The 18,603-nt window shown below is 41.9% G+C and overlaps 1 pseudogene; it reads left to right on the forward strand.

Moving 5' to 3' along the window:
- The first annotated feature begins 6,336 nt into the window (after window positions 1-6,336).
- On the forward strand, window positions 6,337-7,050 carry LOC131417908 (large ribosomal subunit protein eL34-like; annotated as a pseudogene).
- The last annotated feature ends 11,553 nt before the right edge of the window (window positions 7,051-18,603 follow it).

Here is an 18,603-nt window from a genome sequence, read left to right on the forward strand (position 1 = left end):
GAGTGTCCGGGGAGGCCATGGCATCTTCAGTTCTCAGGAAGAGAAGCAGGGAGGGGAGCGCTGCACAGGGAGAGAGCTCCAGAGACCCACAGAGGCCCCCAGAGTCTTCAGGGGAGTACTGATCACCTGAGGGTGGGGGAGCTACCCGAGGCTCAAGAAAGAACCGTGGGATAGGAGCAGAGGGAATAGTCCTTGAATGAAAAACCTAGTAATTCACAGGGCATCAGATAGAGTATTTAAAGAACATTGCGTCAGTAGTGTGGCAAAATTAGCTCTAGAATAAAGGCCACTCTCATCCTGCCTATCAAAGCTTAAAAGAAGCTTCAAAAAGATGACACTGTTTCCAAGTTTTTTTAACTGCTTCCCAGAATAAAGCTCAAGAAAATATTTATAGGAATAGAAAAATATCCAGCACCTAAGAAGGTAAAATTCACAATGTCTGGTATCCAGTGAAAAATGACAAGGTGTGCAAACACGCAGGAAAATACGATGAATAATGAGGAGAAAAATCAGTCAATAGAAACATACCCAGAAATGACACAGACATTAAATTAGACAAAGATAGAATTAGTAGATAAAGACATTAAACAGTTATTATAACTATATTCCATTTCTTTAAAAATCTAAAGGAAAGATTGATCATATTAAGTAGAGAAATGGAAGACATTAATAAACAAACTGAACTTGTGGACATGAAAAATACAATATCTATGGTGAAAAATATACTGGATGGGATTAACAGCAGATTAGACACAATAGAAGAAAAGAATAGTAAAGTTGAATGTGTAGCAATAGAAACTATCCAAAATGAAACACACAGAGAACAAAAGTTTAAAGCAAAATGAGCAGAGCGTCAGTGAGCTATGGGACTTCAAGTTGCTTACACTGTAACCCTGTACCTGAGGCCAAAGCTGATTGATTTATAGGTGGACAACTTGACCATGGCTGGGCCCGTGACTTTCTTCCTTGGGACTGTGAATTTAGGACCCAGAGAGAATCAAGCCAGTGTCACTCTGTGTGACTGAAGCAGGAACACAGAAATCTTCATTGTTTCCCACCAGGTAGACTGAGAAGCAGAAGACGTTAGTCTATAACAATGGGAGGAAAGAAACAGACATATAGAGGAAAGTAGAGGTGTGATATGGAGGGAGAAATCATGGAGTTTTCCAGGTCCTGGTTCCAGTTGCTTCTGAGCTTAGTTGTACCCCTGTCCTTTTCAGCTTCTTCTTAGAGTCCATGAAATATGGTTTTTTGTCATATATAATGAAAAAGGCCTTAAATTATATAGAGGTGATGCATTTGATTTTGGACTCATGATGGGAGTGTTTATGGGATATCAACATGGTAATGTCCAATAGGCAGGTGAACAGACCTCTCTGAAGTTCAGAGAACAAGTATGCACCCCAAATTTACATTTTTATTCTATCCATCTATAGAATAAATAGACTCCCTAAATCTGTAGGAGTATATGAAATTGACAATGGAGAAGATATAGAGGGAAACAAAAATAAAGCCAAGGATGGGACCTGGAAAACAACCACATTAAAGAGGCAAAAAGTGTATCCAGAGAAAGACTGAGAAGGAACATTTATCAAGGTAGGATGAGAGCATAAAGTTGAGGAAATCAAAAGAAGGCAGAATCTAAAGAAAAGGGAAATTGATAATATTGTCAAATTCCTAAAGGACCTAAGACATTCCTAAGCTTTGATTGGCAACCACCAACTTCCTATATTTCTAACCTTACTTCCTTTTTTCTGCCCATATTTACCATACTTGAGTTTATATTTCCGTTTCTCATCTCAACGTGCTAAGATAACCATAGTTATTCATCTCTTTAGGATAGTTTGACTTTGGCAATCTTAACCCTACATTATTTACAATACCTGACAAGGATCCGATCAAAGCAGATCCACAGACAAGAGCTGAGCCCTTCTCCCCAGAAAAACAATTGCATGCCAGTAGGATTGGGGGAGGCAAGGAAGGAGCTGGAGGAGAGAGTATGGTTTCCATAAGAGGAAATCAGACCTCATCAATCTATGAAAGCTCTTCTGGGAGGCATATATGCATATGGACAAAAGCCCATCAATGGTGTCTATTTAGATTTCCAAAAAGCCTTTCACAAAGTTCCACACAAAAGGCCATTTTAAAAATGGAGTTATCCTGGTATGATGGAGACTGGTGCAATGCACAGGGAAGTTGCTTAGAGACAAGAAACAATGGTTTAGGATAAAAGGGCACTTCTTGGAGGAAGAAGCGTGAACACGGGCATTCCCCTATGACTACCTTTGTTTAGTATTTTTATGACTTATTTGCAGGAGGGAAGGCACAATGAAAAGCCCAAGGATATGGGAATAAATTGATGTTAGTATGAGGCTATGTGAGAAGGCAGAAAATATTGAATTGTTCTTTATAGGGGCAAAAATAAAATATTGAACTTAGGGAAAAATAATCTCAAGTGTACTTAGAAGTTTCTTTACTCATTCATTCATTACACAGTTATTGAGGATCTACTATGTGGCCAGATATTGTGCTACAAGTTGGAGAGAAAATAATTGAGAAGGGGTGTCTCCCTGCTGTGAGAGAGCTTAAATGGAACAAGAAGATATTCCTGAATCTTGAGAAAAGTAAATTAAAGGTGAATAAAAGGATGTAGCTCACAGAACAGGAAACACATGGAGCTTAGTTTTCTAAGAGTTAAGCTAAGGTTGCAAAATGTAAATATACTCAAAATATTTAGATAATTCCTAAAAGGCACTGATATGCTAGCTCTGTTAAGGAAAGCCAGAATATTTGGGGCTGCATCCATAATATCTCTATACATCAGGACCATTTTTTGTTGCAAGGGACAAAAACCCAATTCAAAACCAACTGAAAAAGAGGTAAGCCTGACTTCAGGCATAGCTGGGTGTGGAGAGGCAGGAGATGTCACGAGAGCTTGGTGTGGCTCCCTCGCTCTCCACCTCTCAGCTCTCTGTTATTCTGTGTTGGTTTCATTCTAAGAGTTTTTTCACAGGGAGTAAAGGAGGCTTACATATGGGTATGGAAGGTGGAAAAAATTCCAGTTTTCTCTGTTGCACAGCACCTGTGACCCTTTTTTTCCCAGCACCCACGTCAATTCCTGAAAAAGGACAGTGAATGGCCCAGCCCTGAACCACTCACTGTGGCCAGAAAGTTGAAGTATCATTACTGGCCAGGCCAGGGACAGCACAGCTGCCAACCCGAAGAGCCAGGGCGAGGGGGAGCAGTCAGCCTCCCAGAACCACACAGACTGATAATGAGGAGGAAGTCATTTCCCAAGTAGATGGTCGGCAGACAAGAAGTAAGAGAGAACAACTATCTGCTTCCTCTCTATAAGTCATCATAGACTGATTATGGTTGGGGAAGGAGCCTCTAAGATAATCCCCCTCTCATTCCTGCCTCCTGCTATTCACACCCCTGTATAATCCCCTCCCTTTCAAGGTGGGGGATTTAGTGACTCACTTCTAAAGAAAAGAATGTGGCAGAAGCATGGAACGTCACTTCTGAGATTCGGTTATAAAAGACTGGGCGTTCCAGGGGCCAGCCCCATGGCCTAGTGGTTGAGTTCAGTGTGCTCCGCTTTGGTGGCCTGGGTTCACAGGTTTGGATCCCAGGCGTGGACCTACACCACTTGTCAGTTATGCTGTGGCAGCATCCCAGATACAAAAGAGAGGAAGATTGGCACAGATGTTAGCTCAGGGCCAATCTTCCTCAAGCGAAAAAAGAGGAAGATTAGCTCAGGGTGAATCTTCCTTGGCAAAAAAAAAAAAAAAAAAAAAAAAAGACTGCAGGTTCCATCTTGGATGCCCTCTTTCTAGCTCTCTCTTGGATTTTTCACTCTGGGGCAGCCAGCTACCATGCTGTGAGTCAGTCCTATAGAGAGGCCCAGCTAAATGAGCTTGGAAGCGGACTTTCTGAGACTGATAATAACCAGGTGTATGAGCTTGGAAGTGGATCCCCCCCACGCCAGTCTTTAGATAAGACTGCAGACCTGGCTGACAGCTCAACTGCAGCCCCATGAGAGAACTGGAGCCAGAGGCACCCAGCTAAGCTGTCCCCAGATTCCTGACCCACAGAAACTGAGAGATCATACATTTTTATCATTATAAGCCACTAAGCTTTGGGACAATTCGTTAAACATCAATAAATAACTAATACACTGGGGTTGGTACAATAAGGTAATATTTATGTTCTTATGTGCAAATGACCAAAAATAGGTAAATACATGCAAGATCAGATAAACAAATCTGTTAAAATATCATATGTGATTCTGTCATGTTTGAATATTTTCTGTGTTGAATGTGAAGGAAATGAACTTTTCCCCCATAGATGAAACTATTGGGTATTATTTTTATCAATAAATAGACTGAATATATAGGAGCTGCGTTGTATCTTATTAAATACAAATCTTAAATCAAGATACAGTAATTACAGCATTCTGTAGCTAGTTAAAGTCTAGACTACAATTTTTGGCTGTGTTCTGGACTGTTCCTCTAATTTTTTTGTGGTTCCAATGAGATTTTCAATTGTAATTGGAGGTTAAAAAGAATCATTTTGCCAAGTTTCCTTTGACTCCTTGTTTAAAAGATCTGACACGGATCACCATGAGGGAAAGGTCCGTATGAGGTCAACATGACTTTGTCTTTGAGATCTGTTTACGTCTTCGTGTTGGTAGTTACCTAAGTACCTCTCCCTGATGAAAAGTCTAAAAAAAATCTCAAGGGAAAAAGAAAGAGGACTGAGTCCAATATCAAAAGGATGTTTATTAAAGCCAATTTTCTTTAGCAGCAGCCTTGCAATAAAATATATTTTTAAATGTATAAATTCATAAGCCTGGGTATAAACCTAGACTGATGTAGTTCCATAAAAATTATCAAGTTGTAACCTCTAAAAGCTAAGTAGGTAATAGAACTGTTGATTAACCTCAACTGAAGTGCTTATACCTGCTACTATATTCAGAAGTTAATAGCTACCCGGGGGCATTTTTAACTTACATGTGACGTTGAGTAGGGTTTTCCTCTGATGATCGCCCTAGTATTTCAGAAAATTCTAATTAGCAACTAATTACCATTGCACCCTGTCATCACACAACCCTCATGTTGCTGCTGTAACTTTATTTCTTCAAATAAGACAGAGGGAGGCTCCAAGTTCTGAAGCTGCTTTTGATAATTATATAGCACAGAGAACAACACTACCTTTGCTATTATTTCTGTAAGATATAACTGTCTCCAGACAACCAGTGCGCTCAATGTAAAGCCAAAACAATGTTGGTCTGCTTGTGTATTTGGGAGACCAGTGTCTCACAGTGAGCCTGTGTTATGTTTCCCACCGTCTCATAGGGAAGGTTATATGTCTCCAGGTTTTCTTGCAAGGCACTGGAAGCAGGGACCTTTACTTGGGATTCATTGGAATTCAATGAATACTTAGAATTCATTACTCATTACCAGTTAACTCATTTTATGGTGCAAATTTCTTCATCCTAACCAATTCTCACTCACGTGCATAGAAAATTCCATGTTTTAACATATAGTATTACATTTGGTTGAGTTTTTTTTTTCTTTTCCTTCCTTATATAACTTTCAACTACTGTAGAGGACTGTTTTGAAACTATTTAATTGTTGTTGTTGTTCAGTCCTCTGAAGCTTAATGAGGAAAGTTGTATGAATATACACATAGTAATGCAAACATACTCCCTTATTGCCTAGGTGCTAGGTAATGCCCAAAGTTATTGAGCCCAAGGAACTGAAGTCGTGTTTGTGATGATGGATGCTTTGCAGAGAGCCAAGTCTATAGAAGCTGGAGAAGAAACAGAACTGATGGTTCCATCTTCTCTTCCAGGGACAAGAACTTCGACACCCCAGGGCCCTGAGAGGTTTAGATCACCCTGGAGCTGTTGCAAAGCTAATCTGGTGCCATTATGTGGAAATGGAGGGATTCTGTGCACCACCACCCTGATTTCACATTGGAAAGCCAAGGGTTTTTTATTCCAACTCCAGACAATTCCACAGAGAAGTGGTTATTATGTATGATTATTTGCCTACTTAAACTACAAAAGTTTTCTATATATAATAGCAAAGAAAGAAACCATAAAGGAAAGACTGATAGATTTTGCTACAAAAAAGGGAAAACATATCCAAGTAAAAAAAAATACAGTAAATAAAACTAAAAGGCAAATGAAAATAATGGGAGGTATTGGAAAATGTATGACAAAGGATTAGGGCTAATGTTTTTAATACACAGTTCTTTTTAATCTCTGTAAATACAATTAAGTTTCTTTTCCTTTTCCTTTTCTGGGGATAGAGTCTAGAGGCATTCAAAATGGTCCAGCACTTGACATACTGTTGTAGGCTATCTTACAATACAGCTTCCAGCAATGCCAGGCTGTCCTGAGCCCCTGGTATTAGAATTGTCTATCTTTATACCAAGAAGGGAGGGACAACACCAGAATCCACATGTCGCGTGTGCCCAGGTCAGCTTCAAGGAGTTCATGCCGTGAGACCTAAAGTTCTTATGAGATTGTCTAAAACAAAAAAACATATCATCTGGGCCTGTGGTGCCTCCATGGTTGCTAAATGTGTCTGTGACAGGATCAAGTATGCTTTTCTAAAGGAGGAACAGAAAATCATTGTGAAAGTGTCGACGGCACAAGCACAGTCAGAAAGCTAGATTTAAAAATGGAGATTTTTTTGAATAATAAAAATAAAATCAAAAGCCTTCTAAAAATTTAAGTTTCTTCTGTTCCTGCATCATGGGAAAATGGATGGGCATATTTTCACCAAATTGGGAGATATATTTGGGGTGACCTGACTTAAAATATAGCCTATGTGTTGTACAAGAGGTCCATTTGGGAGGACCCTGGGGAAAACCAAGGGAGTTGGGCAGTGCTGTGTTAGAGTAGCTGGACCTGAGGCTCAAAGCAAGGCCCTTGGGAGTGTCCATTGGGTCAGACATACTAGCTGAAGTATCAATGGTATTAACACTGGCTAAAGCATAGAGTGTTGTGAGGACTCAATGAGATCATCCATGTAAAGTGCTGAACTGAATGCCTGGCACATTCACTCACTGATTCATTTACTCAGTAAATTTTTATTGAGTGACTGCTGTATACCAGGTGCTCTGTTGGGTGCTAGGGATACAGCAGTGATCAAAACAGACAGCCATCTCCACCCTCTTGGGGCTTACATTCTGCTTAGGTTCCTTTTTTTCTAAATTATCCAATTTGCTGGCATGTAATTGTTCATAGCAGCCTCTGATAATCCTGTGTATTTCTGTGATATCAGTTGTAATGCCTCCTTTTTAGTTTAAATTTTACCTATTTGATTCTTGTCTCTTTTCTTGGTTAGTCTAGCTAAAGGTCTGTCTATTTTATCTTTTCAAAAAACCAACTCGTATTTTTGGTGATCTTTTCTATTGTCTTTCTAGGCTCTATTTCATTTATTTATGCTCTAATCTTTATTATTTCTTTCCTTCTGCTAACCTTTGGGTTCGTTTGTTCTCCTTTTTCTAGTTTTTATAGCTTCTTGAGGCATAAAGCTAGGTTGTTTGTTTGAGATTTCTTTTTTCTTAGTGTAGCCATTTGTCACTTTATACTTCCCTCTTAGAACTATTTTTGCTGCATCCCATACGTTTTTGTATGTTGTGTTTCCATTTTCTTTGACTCAAGGTATTTTTTGATATCTTCTTTAAACTATTGATCCTTCAGAAGTATGTTGTGTAATTTCCACATATTTGTGAATTTTCCAGTTTTCCTCCTGTTATTGTTTTCTCGTTTCACACCTTTGTGTTTGGAAAAGATAGCTGGGATGATTTCAGTTTTTTAAAATTTGTTAAGATTTGTTTTGTGGCCCAACATTTTGTCTATCCTGGAGAATCATCCATGTGTAAGGAAGGAAAAGAAAAATGTGTATTGTGCTGCTCTTGGGTGGGATGTTCTAGACAAGACTTGTGGTTCCTTTTGGTCAATAGTGTTTTTTCACTTCTGCTGTGTCCTCATTGATTTTCTGTCTCAATGATCTATCCATTGTTGATAGTGGGGGAATGAAGTCCCCTCCTACTATTTTATTACTCTCGATTTCTCCTCTCATTTCTGTTAATTTTTACTTTATATAGTCAGGTGCTCCGATGTTGAGTGCAGTATATTTACAGTTTTTATGTCCTCTTGATGAACTGCCCCTGTATCAATATATAGTGACCTCCTTGTCTCTGGTGAACAGATTTTGACTGAAAGATTATTTTGTCTGACATAAGTATAGCCACTCCTGCTCTCTTTTGGTTACCATTTGCATGTTATTTAGTTCAATTCCTTCATTATTACTCTATGTATGTCCTAAAAGCTAAAATCAGTCTTTCGTATGTAGCACAATGTTATATCTTGTTTATTTTGTCTGTTCAGCCATCCTGTGTCTTTGATTGGAGAATTTAATCCATTTACCATTAAAGTAGTTATTGGCGGGTTAGGACTTACTATTGCCCTTTTGTGTGTGTGTGTGTGTGTGTGTGTGTGTGTGTGTGTGTGTGTGTGTGTGTGTGAAGATCAGCCCTGAGTTGACACCTGCTGCCAATCCTCCTCTTTTTTACTGAGGAAGATTGGCCCTGGGCTAACATCCGTGCCATCTTCCTCTACTTTATGTGGGATGTCTGCCACAGCGTGGCTTGATGAGCAGTGTGTAGGTCCATGCCCAGGATCTGAACCTGCTAATCCCGGGCCACCAGAAGCAGAGTACACGAACTTAACCACTACGCCACCAGGCCAGCTCCACTATTGCTGTTTTTTGGATTTTCTGGTGGTTTTGTAGTTTCTTTCTTCCTCTCGCTGTCGTCTCTTGTGATTTGTTGATTTTTTTGTAGTTCTATGATTTGATTCTTTTCTCATTATCTATTGTGTGTCTACTAGAGAATTTTTCTTTGTGGTTTCCATGAGGCTTATGTAAAATATCTCCTACCTATAGAAGTCCAACTTAAAGTGATAACAACTTGACTTTAATTGCATACAAATCTTTTTTGTACAATACAAAAGTATACAAATACTTTTATTTCTCCCCTCATTCACATTTTATGCTATTGATGTCACATTTTACATATTATTATATTGTGTATCCACTAACAAATTACTGTAGCTATAGTTATTTTAATATTTTTGCTTTTAACATTCATACCATAGTTAAAAGTGTTATGCACCATCATTACAGTGTTGGAATATTCTCAATTGAACTATATGTTACCTTTACCAGTTAGATTTATACTTTCATATGCTTTCATGTTGTTACTTAGTGTTTTTTCATTCAACTTGAAGAACTCCCTTGAGAATGTCTTGTAAGGCAGGTCTTGTATTGATGAATTCCTTCAGCTTTTATTGGTCTGGGAATGTCTTCCTCTTATCTTCATTTCTGAAGGACAGCTTTACTGAATAAGGTGTTCTTGATTTGCAGTGTTTTTCTTTCAGCACTTGGGATAGGTCACCCCACTCCCTCCTGGCCTGCAAGGTTTCTCCTGGGAAAACTACAACCCCTTTAAATGTGATGAGTCACTTCTCTCTTGCTGATTTCAAAATTCTCTCTTTGTTTTTGACTTATGACAATTTGATTATAATGTGTCTTGAGGTAATATTCATCATATTGAACTTGGTGGGGTCCTTTGAGCTTCAAGAACCTGAATATCTATATCCCTCCCAAGATTTAGGAACTTTTCAGTCATTATTTCTTTAAATAAGCTTTCTGCCCATCTCGCTCTCTCTCTTCTCCCTCTGGGACTTCCTAGTATGCGTATTCCTTCCCATGGTGGTGTCCCATAGATCTCATACACTTTTTCACTCTTTTTCATTATTTTTTCTTTTTGATCTCCTAACTGGATGATTTCAAATGATGTTTTTGAGTTTGCTTATTTTTTCTTCTGCATGATAAAATCTGCTGTTGAAGCTCTCTCGAATTTTTGGTGTTGTCATTATACTAGGATTTCTGTTTGATTCTTGTTTATAATTTCTATTTCTCTATTAATCACCTCATTTTGTTCATTCATTATTCTCCTGCATTTGTTTAGTTGTCTGTGTTCTCTTGCATCTTATTCAGCTTCTTTAAGATGACTATTTTGAATTTTTTGTCAGGCAGTTTGTAGATCTCCATTTCTTTGAGTTAGGTTACTGGAACTTTGTTACTTTTGATGGTGTCATATTTTCCTGATTCTTTATGATCTGTGTAGCTCTGTACTGTTGTTAGTACATGTGAAGAAGCAAATACTTCTTCAAGCCTTACAGACTGGGTTCCACTGGTAAAAATCCTTCTCCTGTCAGGTCCGTGGTCTGAAGGGTTTGCCTCCAAGGTCACAGTCAAGCCTACTGGAGATGGGATACGTGGTTGTGGCTGGGTCCACAGTGGTGTCCATGATTTGTGGGCCTGTTACTAGGGGCTTGGGCAAGCTGAATGCTATCTGACCCCTCAGTGGATAGGACTGCATCCAGGACCTTGGTCAATAGGGCTGGCTGGGACAAAGGTCCACTTCAGGGTTCACATTTGAGTCTGCAGAAGGTGGACCTGTTTCCAGGTGTGTGGATGGTTAAATGGTAAATCTCTTGTCAGATTCCTGGGATGGCCCCACCAGGACACTAGGTGGATCCCTGAGTGGCAGGACTAGCCCAGTGCCACAGCTTAGAGGTGTTCTAAATAAGTCACAGGGCTCCTTCAGATCTGCAGCCAGATTGAGGTCTGCAGGTCCTCCTTAGAAGGCACAGATGGGGTGCCTCCTACCAGGTCCCTGGGTGGGCATGTCTGCTCCCTCACTGCTGCTGAGAGAGGCTGGAGCCACGTTACAGGACTGCTTCAGAACCCATGGTTGGACCTAGGTTAATGGACCTGCCTCCAGGGGCACAGATGGGCATGTCTCCCAGCAGGTCCCTGGACAGGCATAACTGCTACTGGAGTGTGGCTTGGATGGATGGGAGCCAGGTTACAGGGCTGATTCAAGATCTACTTTTGGAATGATGTCCGTGGGCCATCCTCTGGGGACATGGATGTGTGTGTCTCCCACTGGGTCTCTGTAGAAACTTGTCTGCTCCTGGAACATGGCTGAGAGAAGCTGTAGCTTGGTTATAGGCCACCTCAGGGTCCACAGCAAGGACCAAGGCAGACAGGCCTGTTACCTAAGACAGAGAGGTGTAACTCCCTCTGGGTCTCTTGGTGGTTGGTGCTGATGGTAGGACCAAAGCCAAATGGGGCTGTAGCCAATTCAACAAGGAAACGAGGCTTTTAGCATGGCTGCAGCCAGGGATATGGTCAGCAAGCCTGAGACCTGGCTGTGGGGTTGCCTTCTCAAAGAAAAGTCCCTCCCGGTCTTGGGCTCCACCAGTGTTTCACAGCTGCCTACTTGGATCTCGAAGCTCCCAAAAAGGCACTTTTGTCCGTAGATGGCTGCCAAATTATTGTTCCTATGGGGAGACAAGAGGAGGAAACGTCCTATCCACTGTCTTGCTTTCATCCCCATAGGTATGATCCTTTCAGTTACTGTGGGGATTACATAAAACATCTTATGGTGATAACAATCTATTCTAAATGGATAACAACTTAACTTCAATTGCATACAAAAACATTACTCCCTTACATTTCCACCCCACACTTTATGTTATCACTTTCAAAATTACATATTTTTATATTTTGTATCTATTAACATAGTTTTATTGTTATAGTTACCCTCTGTGCTTTTACTTTTTAAATGGTATACGAGAATTTTAAGTGATTTTTGTTACCGTTATCACAGGATTCTGTATTTGTCTATATGTTTACCCTACCAGAGAGCTTTCTATTTTCACGTTTTCATTTTGCTTTCTAGTGTCCTTGTGTTTCAAGATGAAGGACTCTTTTACAATTCTCGTAAGGCAGTTCTGTTGGTGATGCTCTTCCTCAGGTTTGTTTATCTGGGGAGGTCTTTATCAAGCCTTCATTTTTGAAGGACAGTTCTGCTTGATATAGTATGCTTGGTTGGCAGGGTTTTTAAAATCTGACTGCACTTTGAATATATCATCCCACTCCCCTCTGGCAGGCCTGTAATGCTCCTGCTGAGAAATTGCAGATAGTTTTATAGGTTTTCGCTTGTATCTGATAGGTCCCTTTCATGCTGCTTTCAAGATTCTCTCTCGTCTGGGACCTTTGTCAGTTTGACTATAACGTGTTTAGCTGGGGCCTTTTAAGCTTCTTGAATTTGGATGTTCATTTCCTTCTTCAGATTTGGGAAGATTTCAGTCATTATTTCTGCAAAGAAGCTCTCTTCCCCTTTCTCTCTCTTTTCTCTTTCTGGGACTCCCATATGTGTATTGATCTGATTGATGAAGTTGCAAAAATCCCTTATGCTTTCTTCATTTTTCTTTATTCTTTTTGTTCCTGTGACTCAAGGATTTCAAATGACTTACCTTCAAGTTCACTGATTATTTCTTCTGCTTGATGAACTCTGGTGTCCAACCACACTTGTGAATTGTCCAACTCAGTTATTATATTGTTCAACACAAGAATTTTTTGAGGTCATTTTTATATTTCTTGTTGGATATTCTGATTTTGTTCATGAATCATTTTCTTGATTTAATTTGTGTCTTTCTATGTTCTGATGTAGCATGTTGAACTTCTTTAAGGCAATTATTTTGAATTTTCTGTCAGGCAATTCATAGATCCCTGTTTCTTTAGGATCAGTTTCTGGAGATTTATTTTATTACTTTAATTGGGCTTTTTCCTGCAGCCAAACCTGGACACAGTTCACAAGCAGAAGCCTTGTGCTCTCTTTAACAGTTGGGGGCAAAGGAGGGAATGTGGAATTGTAGGGTTTCCACTTCAGCTGTCTGTCTGTGCTGGCCCTTCATCCTTGGCAGGTTCCTAGGTGTGATTTATGGTCTCTGAGAGAGGGTGGGACAGAGCTTCAGGAGTGGGTTCTGGAGCCAGACTGCCTGCCAGACTTCCAAATCCTGGCCCCACCCATTAGAGCATTGTGACCATGCATAAACTCACTCATCATCTAGGAACCTTGCAAATAATTGTGCTACTTCAAAGAGGAAACAATACTACTTGGCAGATGGTAGTCCTTTCTGATTCATTCATTCAAAGCTATTCACTCATTGAACAAGCAATATGAGGATAAAGAGATGTCTCCATAGGACATGCTGTGACAAGCTCACAGTCACTGGAGCCACAAACACAGACATGTAGACTCCAGAGGGTGTGAAAAGATTATAGGAGAAACACAAATAATGAGGAAGGAGAGGCAGGGTGGTGGATGAGAGGCAGGAGGTAACTCAACTGCAGATGGGACATTTGGGCTGAGGTCAGTAGGATGGTAGGATTGCTACAGTTAGAGATGAGGAGAGAGCCCCCACTGTGCAGATGAAGACAGGAAGGCAGGGCATGTTAGAAGAAGAGAGGGGATCTAATATGGTGGCCATGTAGTGGCCTTAGATGATCAGGGGCAGGGAGTGGGCACAAAGCAACAAGGCCAGATCGGCCCCTCTGTAAGAGGACCCATAAACTAAGGATAAAATTTGGGCTTTTATCCCATAGGCAACAGGATACCATGTGATCAGGTGGTCATTTGGGAAGTTTCCTCTGGAGGACTTGAGCAGTTCCAGCTGGGGGCAGGTCACTGTTACAACACACAGTGGGAAAGCCACAGTCTTTATGATAACAACAAAACCAGCTGTAACCACGTGAGATTTCTTATTGTACAAGAAAATTCAAAACCCAAGGATCCCAGGATATGTTACAGTCCCTGCTAACATTTGTCCTGCTTAGCACCCTCTACACTGTGTCTGAGTCGGTCCTCACACCAGTGCTGTGAGGTGGGGACAATCAGCTCCTGCTTAGAGCACGAGGTCACACAGCTAGGATATGGGAGTTAGGATTTGAGCACTAGTCTGGGGAGGTCCTGAGCCGGCCTGCCTCGCCGTCTTCTCATAAGAAAGGGTGCTGCCCCTTCACAGGAAAGTGTTCCACAGCTGCAACTACTTCACATTCTACAGCGTGCTGCTGGGCCTGGGCGCCTGCCTCTCCAGGCTGCTCAGCAGCTGCATGAGGGCACGTGGCTGACTGCCCTCCTAGACAAGGCCACCATGCAGAATGGCTGTGAGGGAGCAGATGTGGGTAAGTGGCCCATCCCAACTGGCCACACGTCTGGGGAGGGCTGGTCTTGCACCTTTGTAGAAGCTGCCTGGAGGTCAGGTATCAGCAGTTCACAGTTCACACTCTTCACTTGTGCTCAGAGCTTATCTTCCCGTGGAGGCTATAAAGCTGAGTGGGAAAAACATTCAACCCAGTGGTTAGAAGGGAGTTTAAGTCTACTAAGTAACCAGCACTTTTGACAGACCTTTGAAGTGTAATGGAGGGCAGAGAGAGGTAGCGGGATTCGAGCTGAACAATTAGAAGTTTAATTTATGGATGCGTGGCTTAGACATTTTTGAGAAAGAATGCCTCTTAGATTTAATGGTGTCAGTTGGAAACTTATTTAGTCAAGAAAAATGGTCTGTTCAGTTGAAATACTTCAAAATCAGCCATTTCTGTGCAGCAAAGGTAGTTTTTCTACTTCGGGCCCACGTCTATTCATGCAGTCATCCATTTGTCATGTGACTGATGCCTTGTCTCTATTAGCCACAGCAGCTCCCAGCCCCTTTGAGATTCAAATTCTTCACAAGATGGATGGACTAGAATGTGATCTCTATGAACCCTTCCAGCTTTTTGTACCTCATTTTCTAGATTCTCAGCAAAGACACAGGCACCATTTAGGAACAAATTGATGCTGGGCCAGCCTGTGACCTACTGCCTGGCTTGACTTGCCTTTGGGATTTTGGGGGCTCTATGTGGACCGTTATCACACCAACCCGTGCTCATCAGCTTTTCTCGCATCCTGATTGCAGGCCACAGGCTGTCAAATACTGGGGCCTAAATCAGTCAGCAGGTAATGCCTGCTGTTTGAATCCACACTGGGGTTGAACTCCAGGACACAAGTACGCTGACTTCCCTGGTATCCCTGAGATGCTTCAGGTTCCCCCTCCCCTGCCCCCTTTCTCCACACTCCACGCCCTGGGAGCCCTTCTACCTGGGAGATCAGGAGGCTTAGCCTCCTGTCAGCCTGGCCATGGGACCCCTGAAGCCTTGTGTCCTTGCCCTTCCAAATAGGCCCTTCTCTTTTTCCTGGAAATGAACTCTACCTCTGCTAGCTGAGTCCTCCATCCCCCATTTCTTGGAGTCTCTGTCCATATTCCAGGCTGCAGGCCTGCTGCCCTCCAAGATGGGGCTCAGTTTTGCCTAATCTGCCCTGTTGCTCACCAGAAGCTCTCTAGGTCACCAACTCCTGCCCCCTCAAGGCTCTATACTGTCTACTCCCACCCCTTCCACCCCTATTCCTCTGCTCTGACTTCTCCTTGGAAGCCCATAGCCATGTCTTATCTGTGGACATTCAGTGCCAGTCGGGACTCAGCTCATTTCTGTTCCTAACACTGTAGATACCCAGCTCTGTGGGACAACCTCAGATCCCTCCAGCCATCTTCATGTCCCCGGGAGTCCTGGTCCAGCTCCTCCTTTCACATGGCACACCACCCAGAAAGCTTTTCCAACAGCCTCTGAGAAGAACAGAGACAAGCTGCCCCTTCCCCTAGTCCATCTACTCTGATTCTATCTTAGGTTCCTGCCTCTCAGCTAGGTCCAGGATGAGGTGGCTCCTGCTGCAGACTTTGATCCATAACCCTAGACTGGTCATCCTCAGAAAATCAAAACCAGGCCATGGTTCCTGTGAATTTACCCAGATTCTGCAGACATGGTTCAAGAGTTGACACTGTCCTCCAGCATCTGCTCCAAGGCCACTCCAGGATGTCTGCCCCCTAGAGAAGATGCAGACTACCCAGAAGTTGTCCCCTGCAGTGTGATAGGACGGCACAACCACTGTCCATGCAGATGGCATACAGCACTGACTACTCGGGGCTGGCCACGAGCTGAGCTCAGCTGGGCTGAGTGATCAAGTCTTAGGTCTATTTCACTCCCTCGGCAAAAAGATCAGTACTAGTGAAGAGTTCTGTTGATCAAACTTTGCCCAATGATTTCCACCATTCATGGGTAGGAGCAGCCTCAGGGAGTTGCATGTTAAGAAGCACTTGGTTTGACTACATGGCAGAACTTTGTTTTACTGAAGAAGGTGATAAATTATCTACATGAGGGCCTTTTAACTGTGTGGCTCTATTTTTCTCTGGAAGAAGTATGGCCTCAACCCAACAAGATTCCCATTGCTTCCTCCTTTCTATGTCTTATAGTGCATGGGATAGAACGTAATTTATGATCCCATCCTCCAATCTGGTAGGGCAAGCAGGAATACACTGAGCTCTCTCTCCCTTTGCCATTGGGATGATGAAAGGATCAGAAGTGGCCTGGCCTTGGTCACGTGGAAGACACACAGATTCTCTCTGACAGGGTGGAGTCACCTAGGAAATCCACCTGTCTGAGGAGGCAGAGATGGGGTGGATAGGCATTCTATGTGGGGGACAAGAAGAGCAGAGGTGTGGGAGGAGGAAAGCCCTGGGCATGTTTGAGGAGGGTGATCCATCTGGTGTGTTGAGTTTAAGAGTGTTGGAGGCTGGTTAGGCCATTCTGACGAGGCCAGAATGCCAGGCTGGGAGGCCCAGGGCTTACCCAAATTCTTCACACTTCAAGCATAAGGTCTGTGATGTCCTGGGACCTGTTCAAAGTCTGACCATTCAAAGTCACTCACAAAGCTTGCGCAAGAGCTATGAGGACCCACCAACACGATGAGGGAAGTCTTGTCCACCTCGTGAGTCCCACAGCCACTGAAATTCAGTAATCATTAGTGAGCACCTATTGTAAACTCAGTCGTGTTGCTAGGTGTGTTTTCCTCTTTTAACTTAATCCGCACAACTAAGCTTTGTCATTCTGCTTTCAGAAACTGAGGAAACTGGGACTCAGAGTGTTGGGATCCCCACACCACCAATTTCTAGTTGTGTGACATCCGCCAAACTACTTTGTCTTTCTGTGCTCCTTTTACCATATATATAAATAGGGAGTGATACCTACCACATCCAAAATTCTTCTGAGGACAAAACGAGTTTATGCATTCAAACACTGTCAATCTAGTATGTGACATGTCCTACACTCCCCATAAATATCAGTTATTGCTTTTTGTAATGTGACACTTTGTGGTGATCTGATGACTGTCTTCGCACCTCTCACTGTTCTCCCAGATCCATGAAGAAAGAGGCCTTCTCCAGTTTTACTCACCATTACCAAGTACGTGCCTGTAACGTGGTAAGATCTTGGAATGAGTAAAAGAACAAGGCTATGATGAATGAGTCTTTCAGCCATGAATTCAATACTGAAATCACTACTGGCATCACGGACAAGTGGGAACGAGAAGAAGATCAGGAACACGGGGTTCTGGTCTGAGCTCTGCCACTAGCACAAATCTCAGTTTCCCTGAATGAGAGCTAGTGCTGCCATCACAGTCAGTGCTCCTCCCTTGCATCCAGCCAGTGCTTACTGAGCACGTGCTACATGCATTTGCCATTCCAGGGACACAGGACACCTAAGGAGATGAGGTCCTGCTGCAGCACGTGGCACAGGCCTCTCTTGCAGCTCCTGCTGTGATGGTCTCTCAGTCTCTTCCCTGGACTGCTTGTGAGTTCCTCAAGGGAAGCGATCAGGTCTCTCTCATTCATGATGGCATTATGTATTGATAAAAGGTACAATCCATCAAGACGACGTCACAATTTTAAACACACATATCTAACAGCAGAGCTCCCAAAACATATGAAGCAAAATCGACAGAATTGAAAGGAGAAATAGACGGTTCTCCAACAATAATGGAGATTTCAATACTCCACTTTCAAAAAAGGATATTACAACCAGACAGAAAATCACTAAGGAAATAAAGAACTTGAACAACACCATAATCAATTAGACTTAACCTTCCACCTAAAACAGCAGAATATGTATTCTTCTCAAGTGCATATGGAACATTCCCCAGGATAGACCATATTTTAGGCCCCCAAACAAGTCTTAGCAAATTTTTAAAACATTGAAATCAAATAAAATGTAATTTCTAATCACAGTGGAGTGAAATTGGAAATCAAGAACAGGAAGAAAACTGGAAAAAATCATAAATACATAAAAATTAAACAATACAGCATTAACACCCAGTGGATGAAAGTTGAAAATATGAGGGACACTAGAAAACACCTTGAATGAAATGAAAATGAAAATACAACCTACCAAACTCATGGGATGCAGAAAAAGAAACGCTCACTGGGAAATTTATAGTTGTAAATGCCTACATTAGAAGAAGAAAGATCTCAAAACCATAACCTAACTTTACACTTTGAAGAGTAGAAAATGAAGAGTAAACCAACCCTAAAACCAGCAAAAAGAGGCTTATAATAAATATAAGAGCAGAGGTGAAATAAAGAACAGGAAAACAAGAGGGAAAATCAGTCAAATCAAAAGTGTTTTCTAGGAAAAAAGCAATAAAATTGGCAAACTTTTAGCTAGACTAACCAGCAAAAAAGAAAATGGATAAAATTATTATAACCAGAAATGAAAGTTGGATATTACTACCGACTCTACG

This window comes from Diceros bicornis, chromosome 18 (assembly GCF_020826845.1).
Source record: "Diceros bicornis minor isolate mBicDic1 chromosome 18, mDicBic1.mat.cur, whole genome shotgun sequence".
Taxonomy (NCBI): domain Eukaryota; kingdom Metazoa; phylum Chordata; class Mammalia; order Perissodactyla; family Rhinocerotidae; genus Diceros; species Diceros bicornis.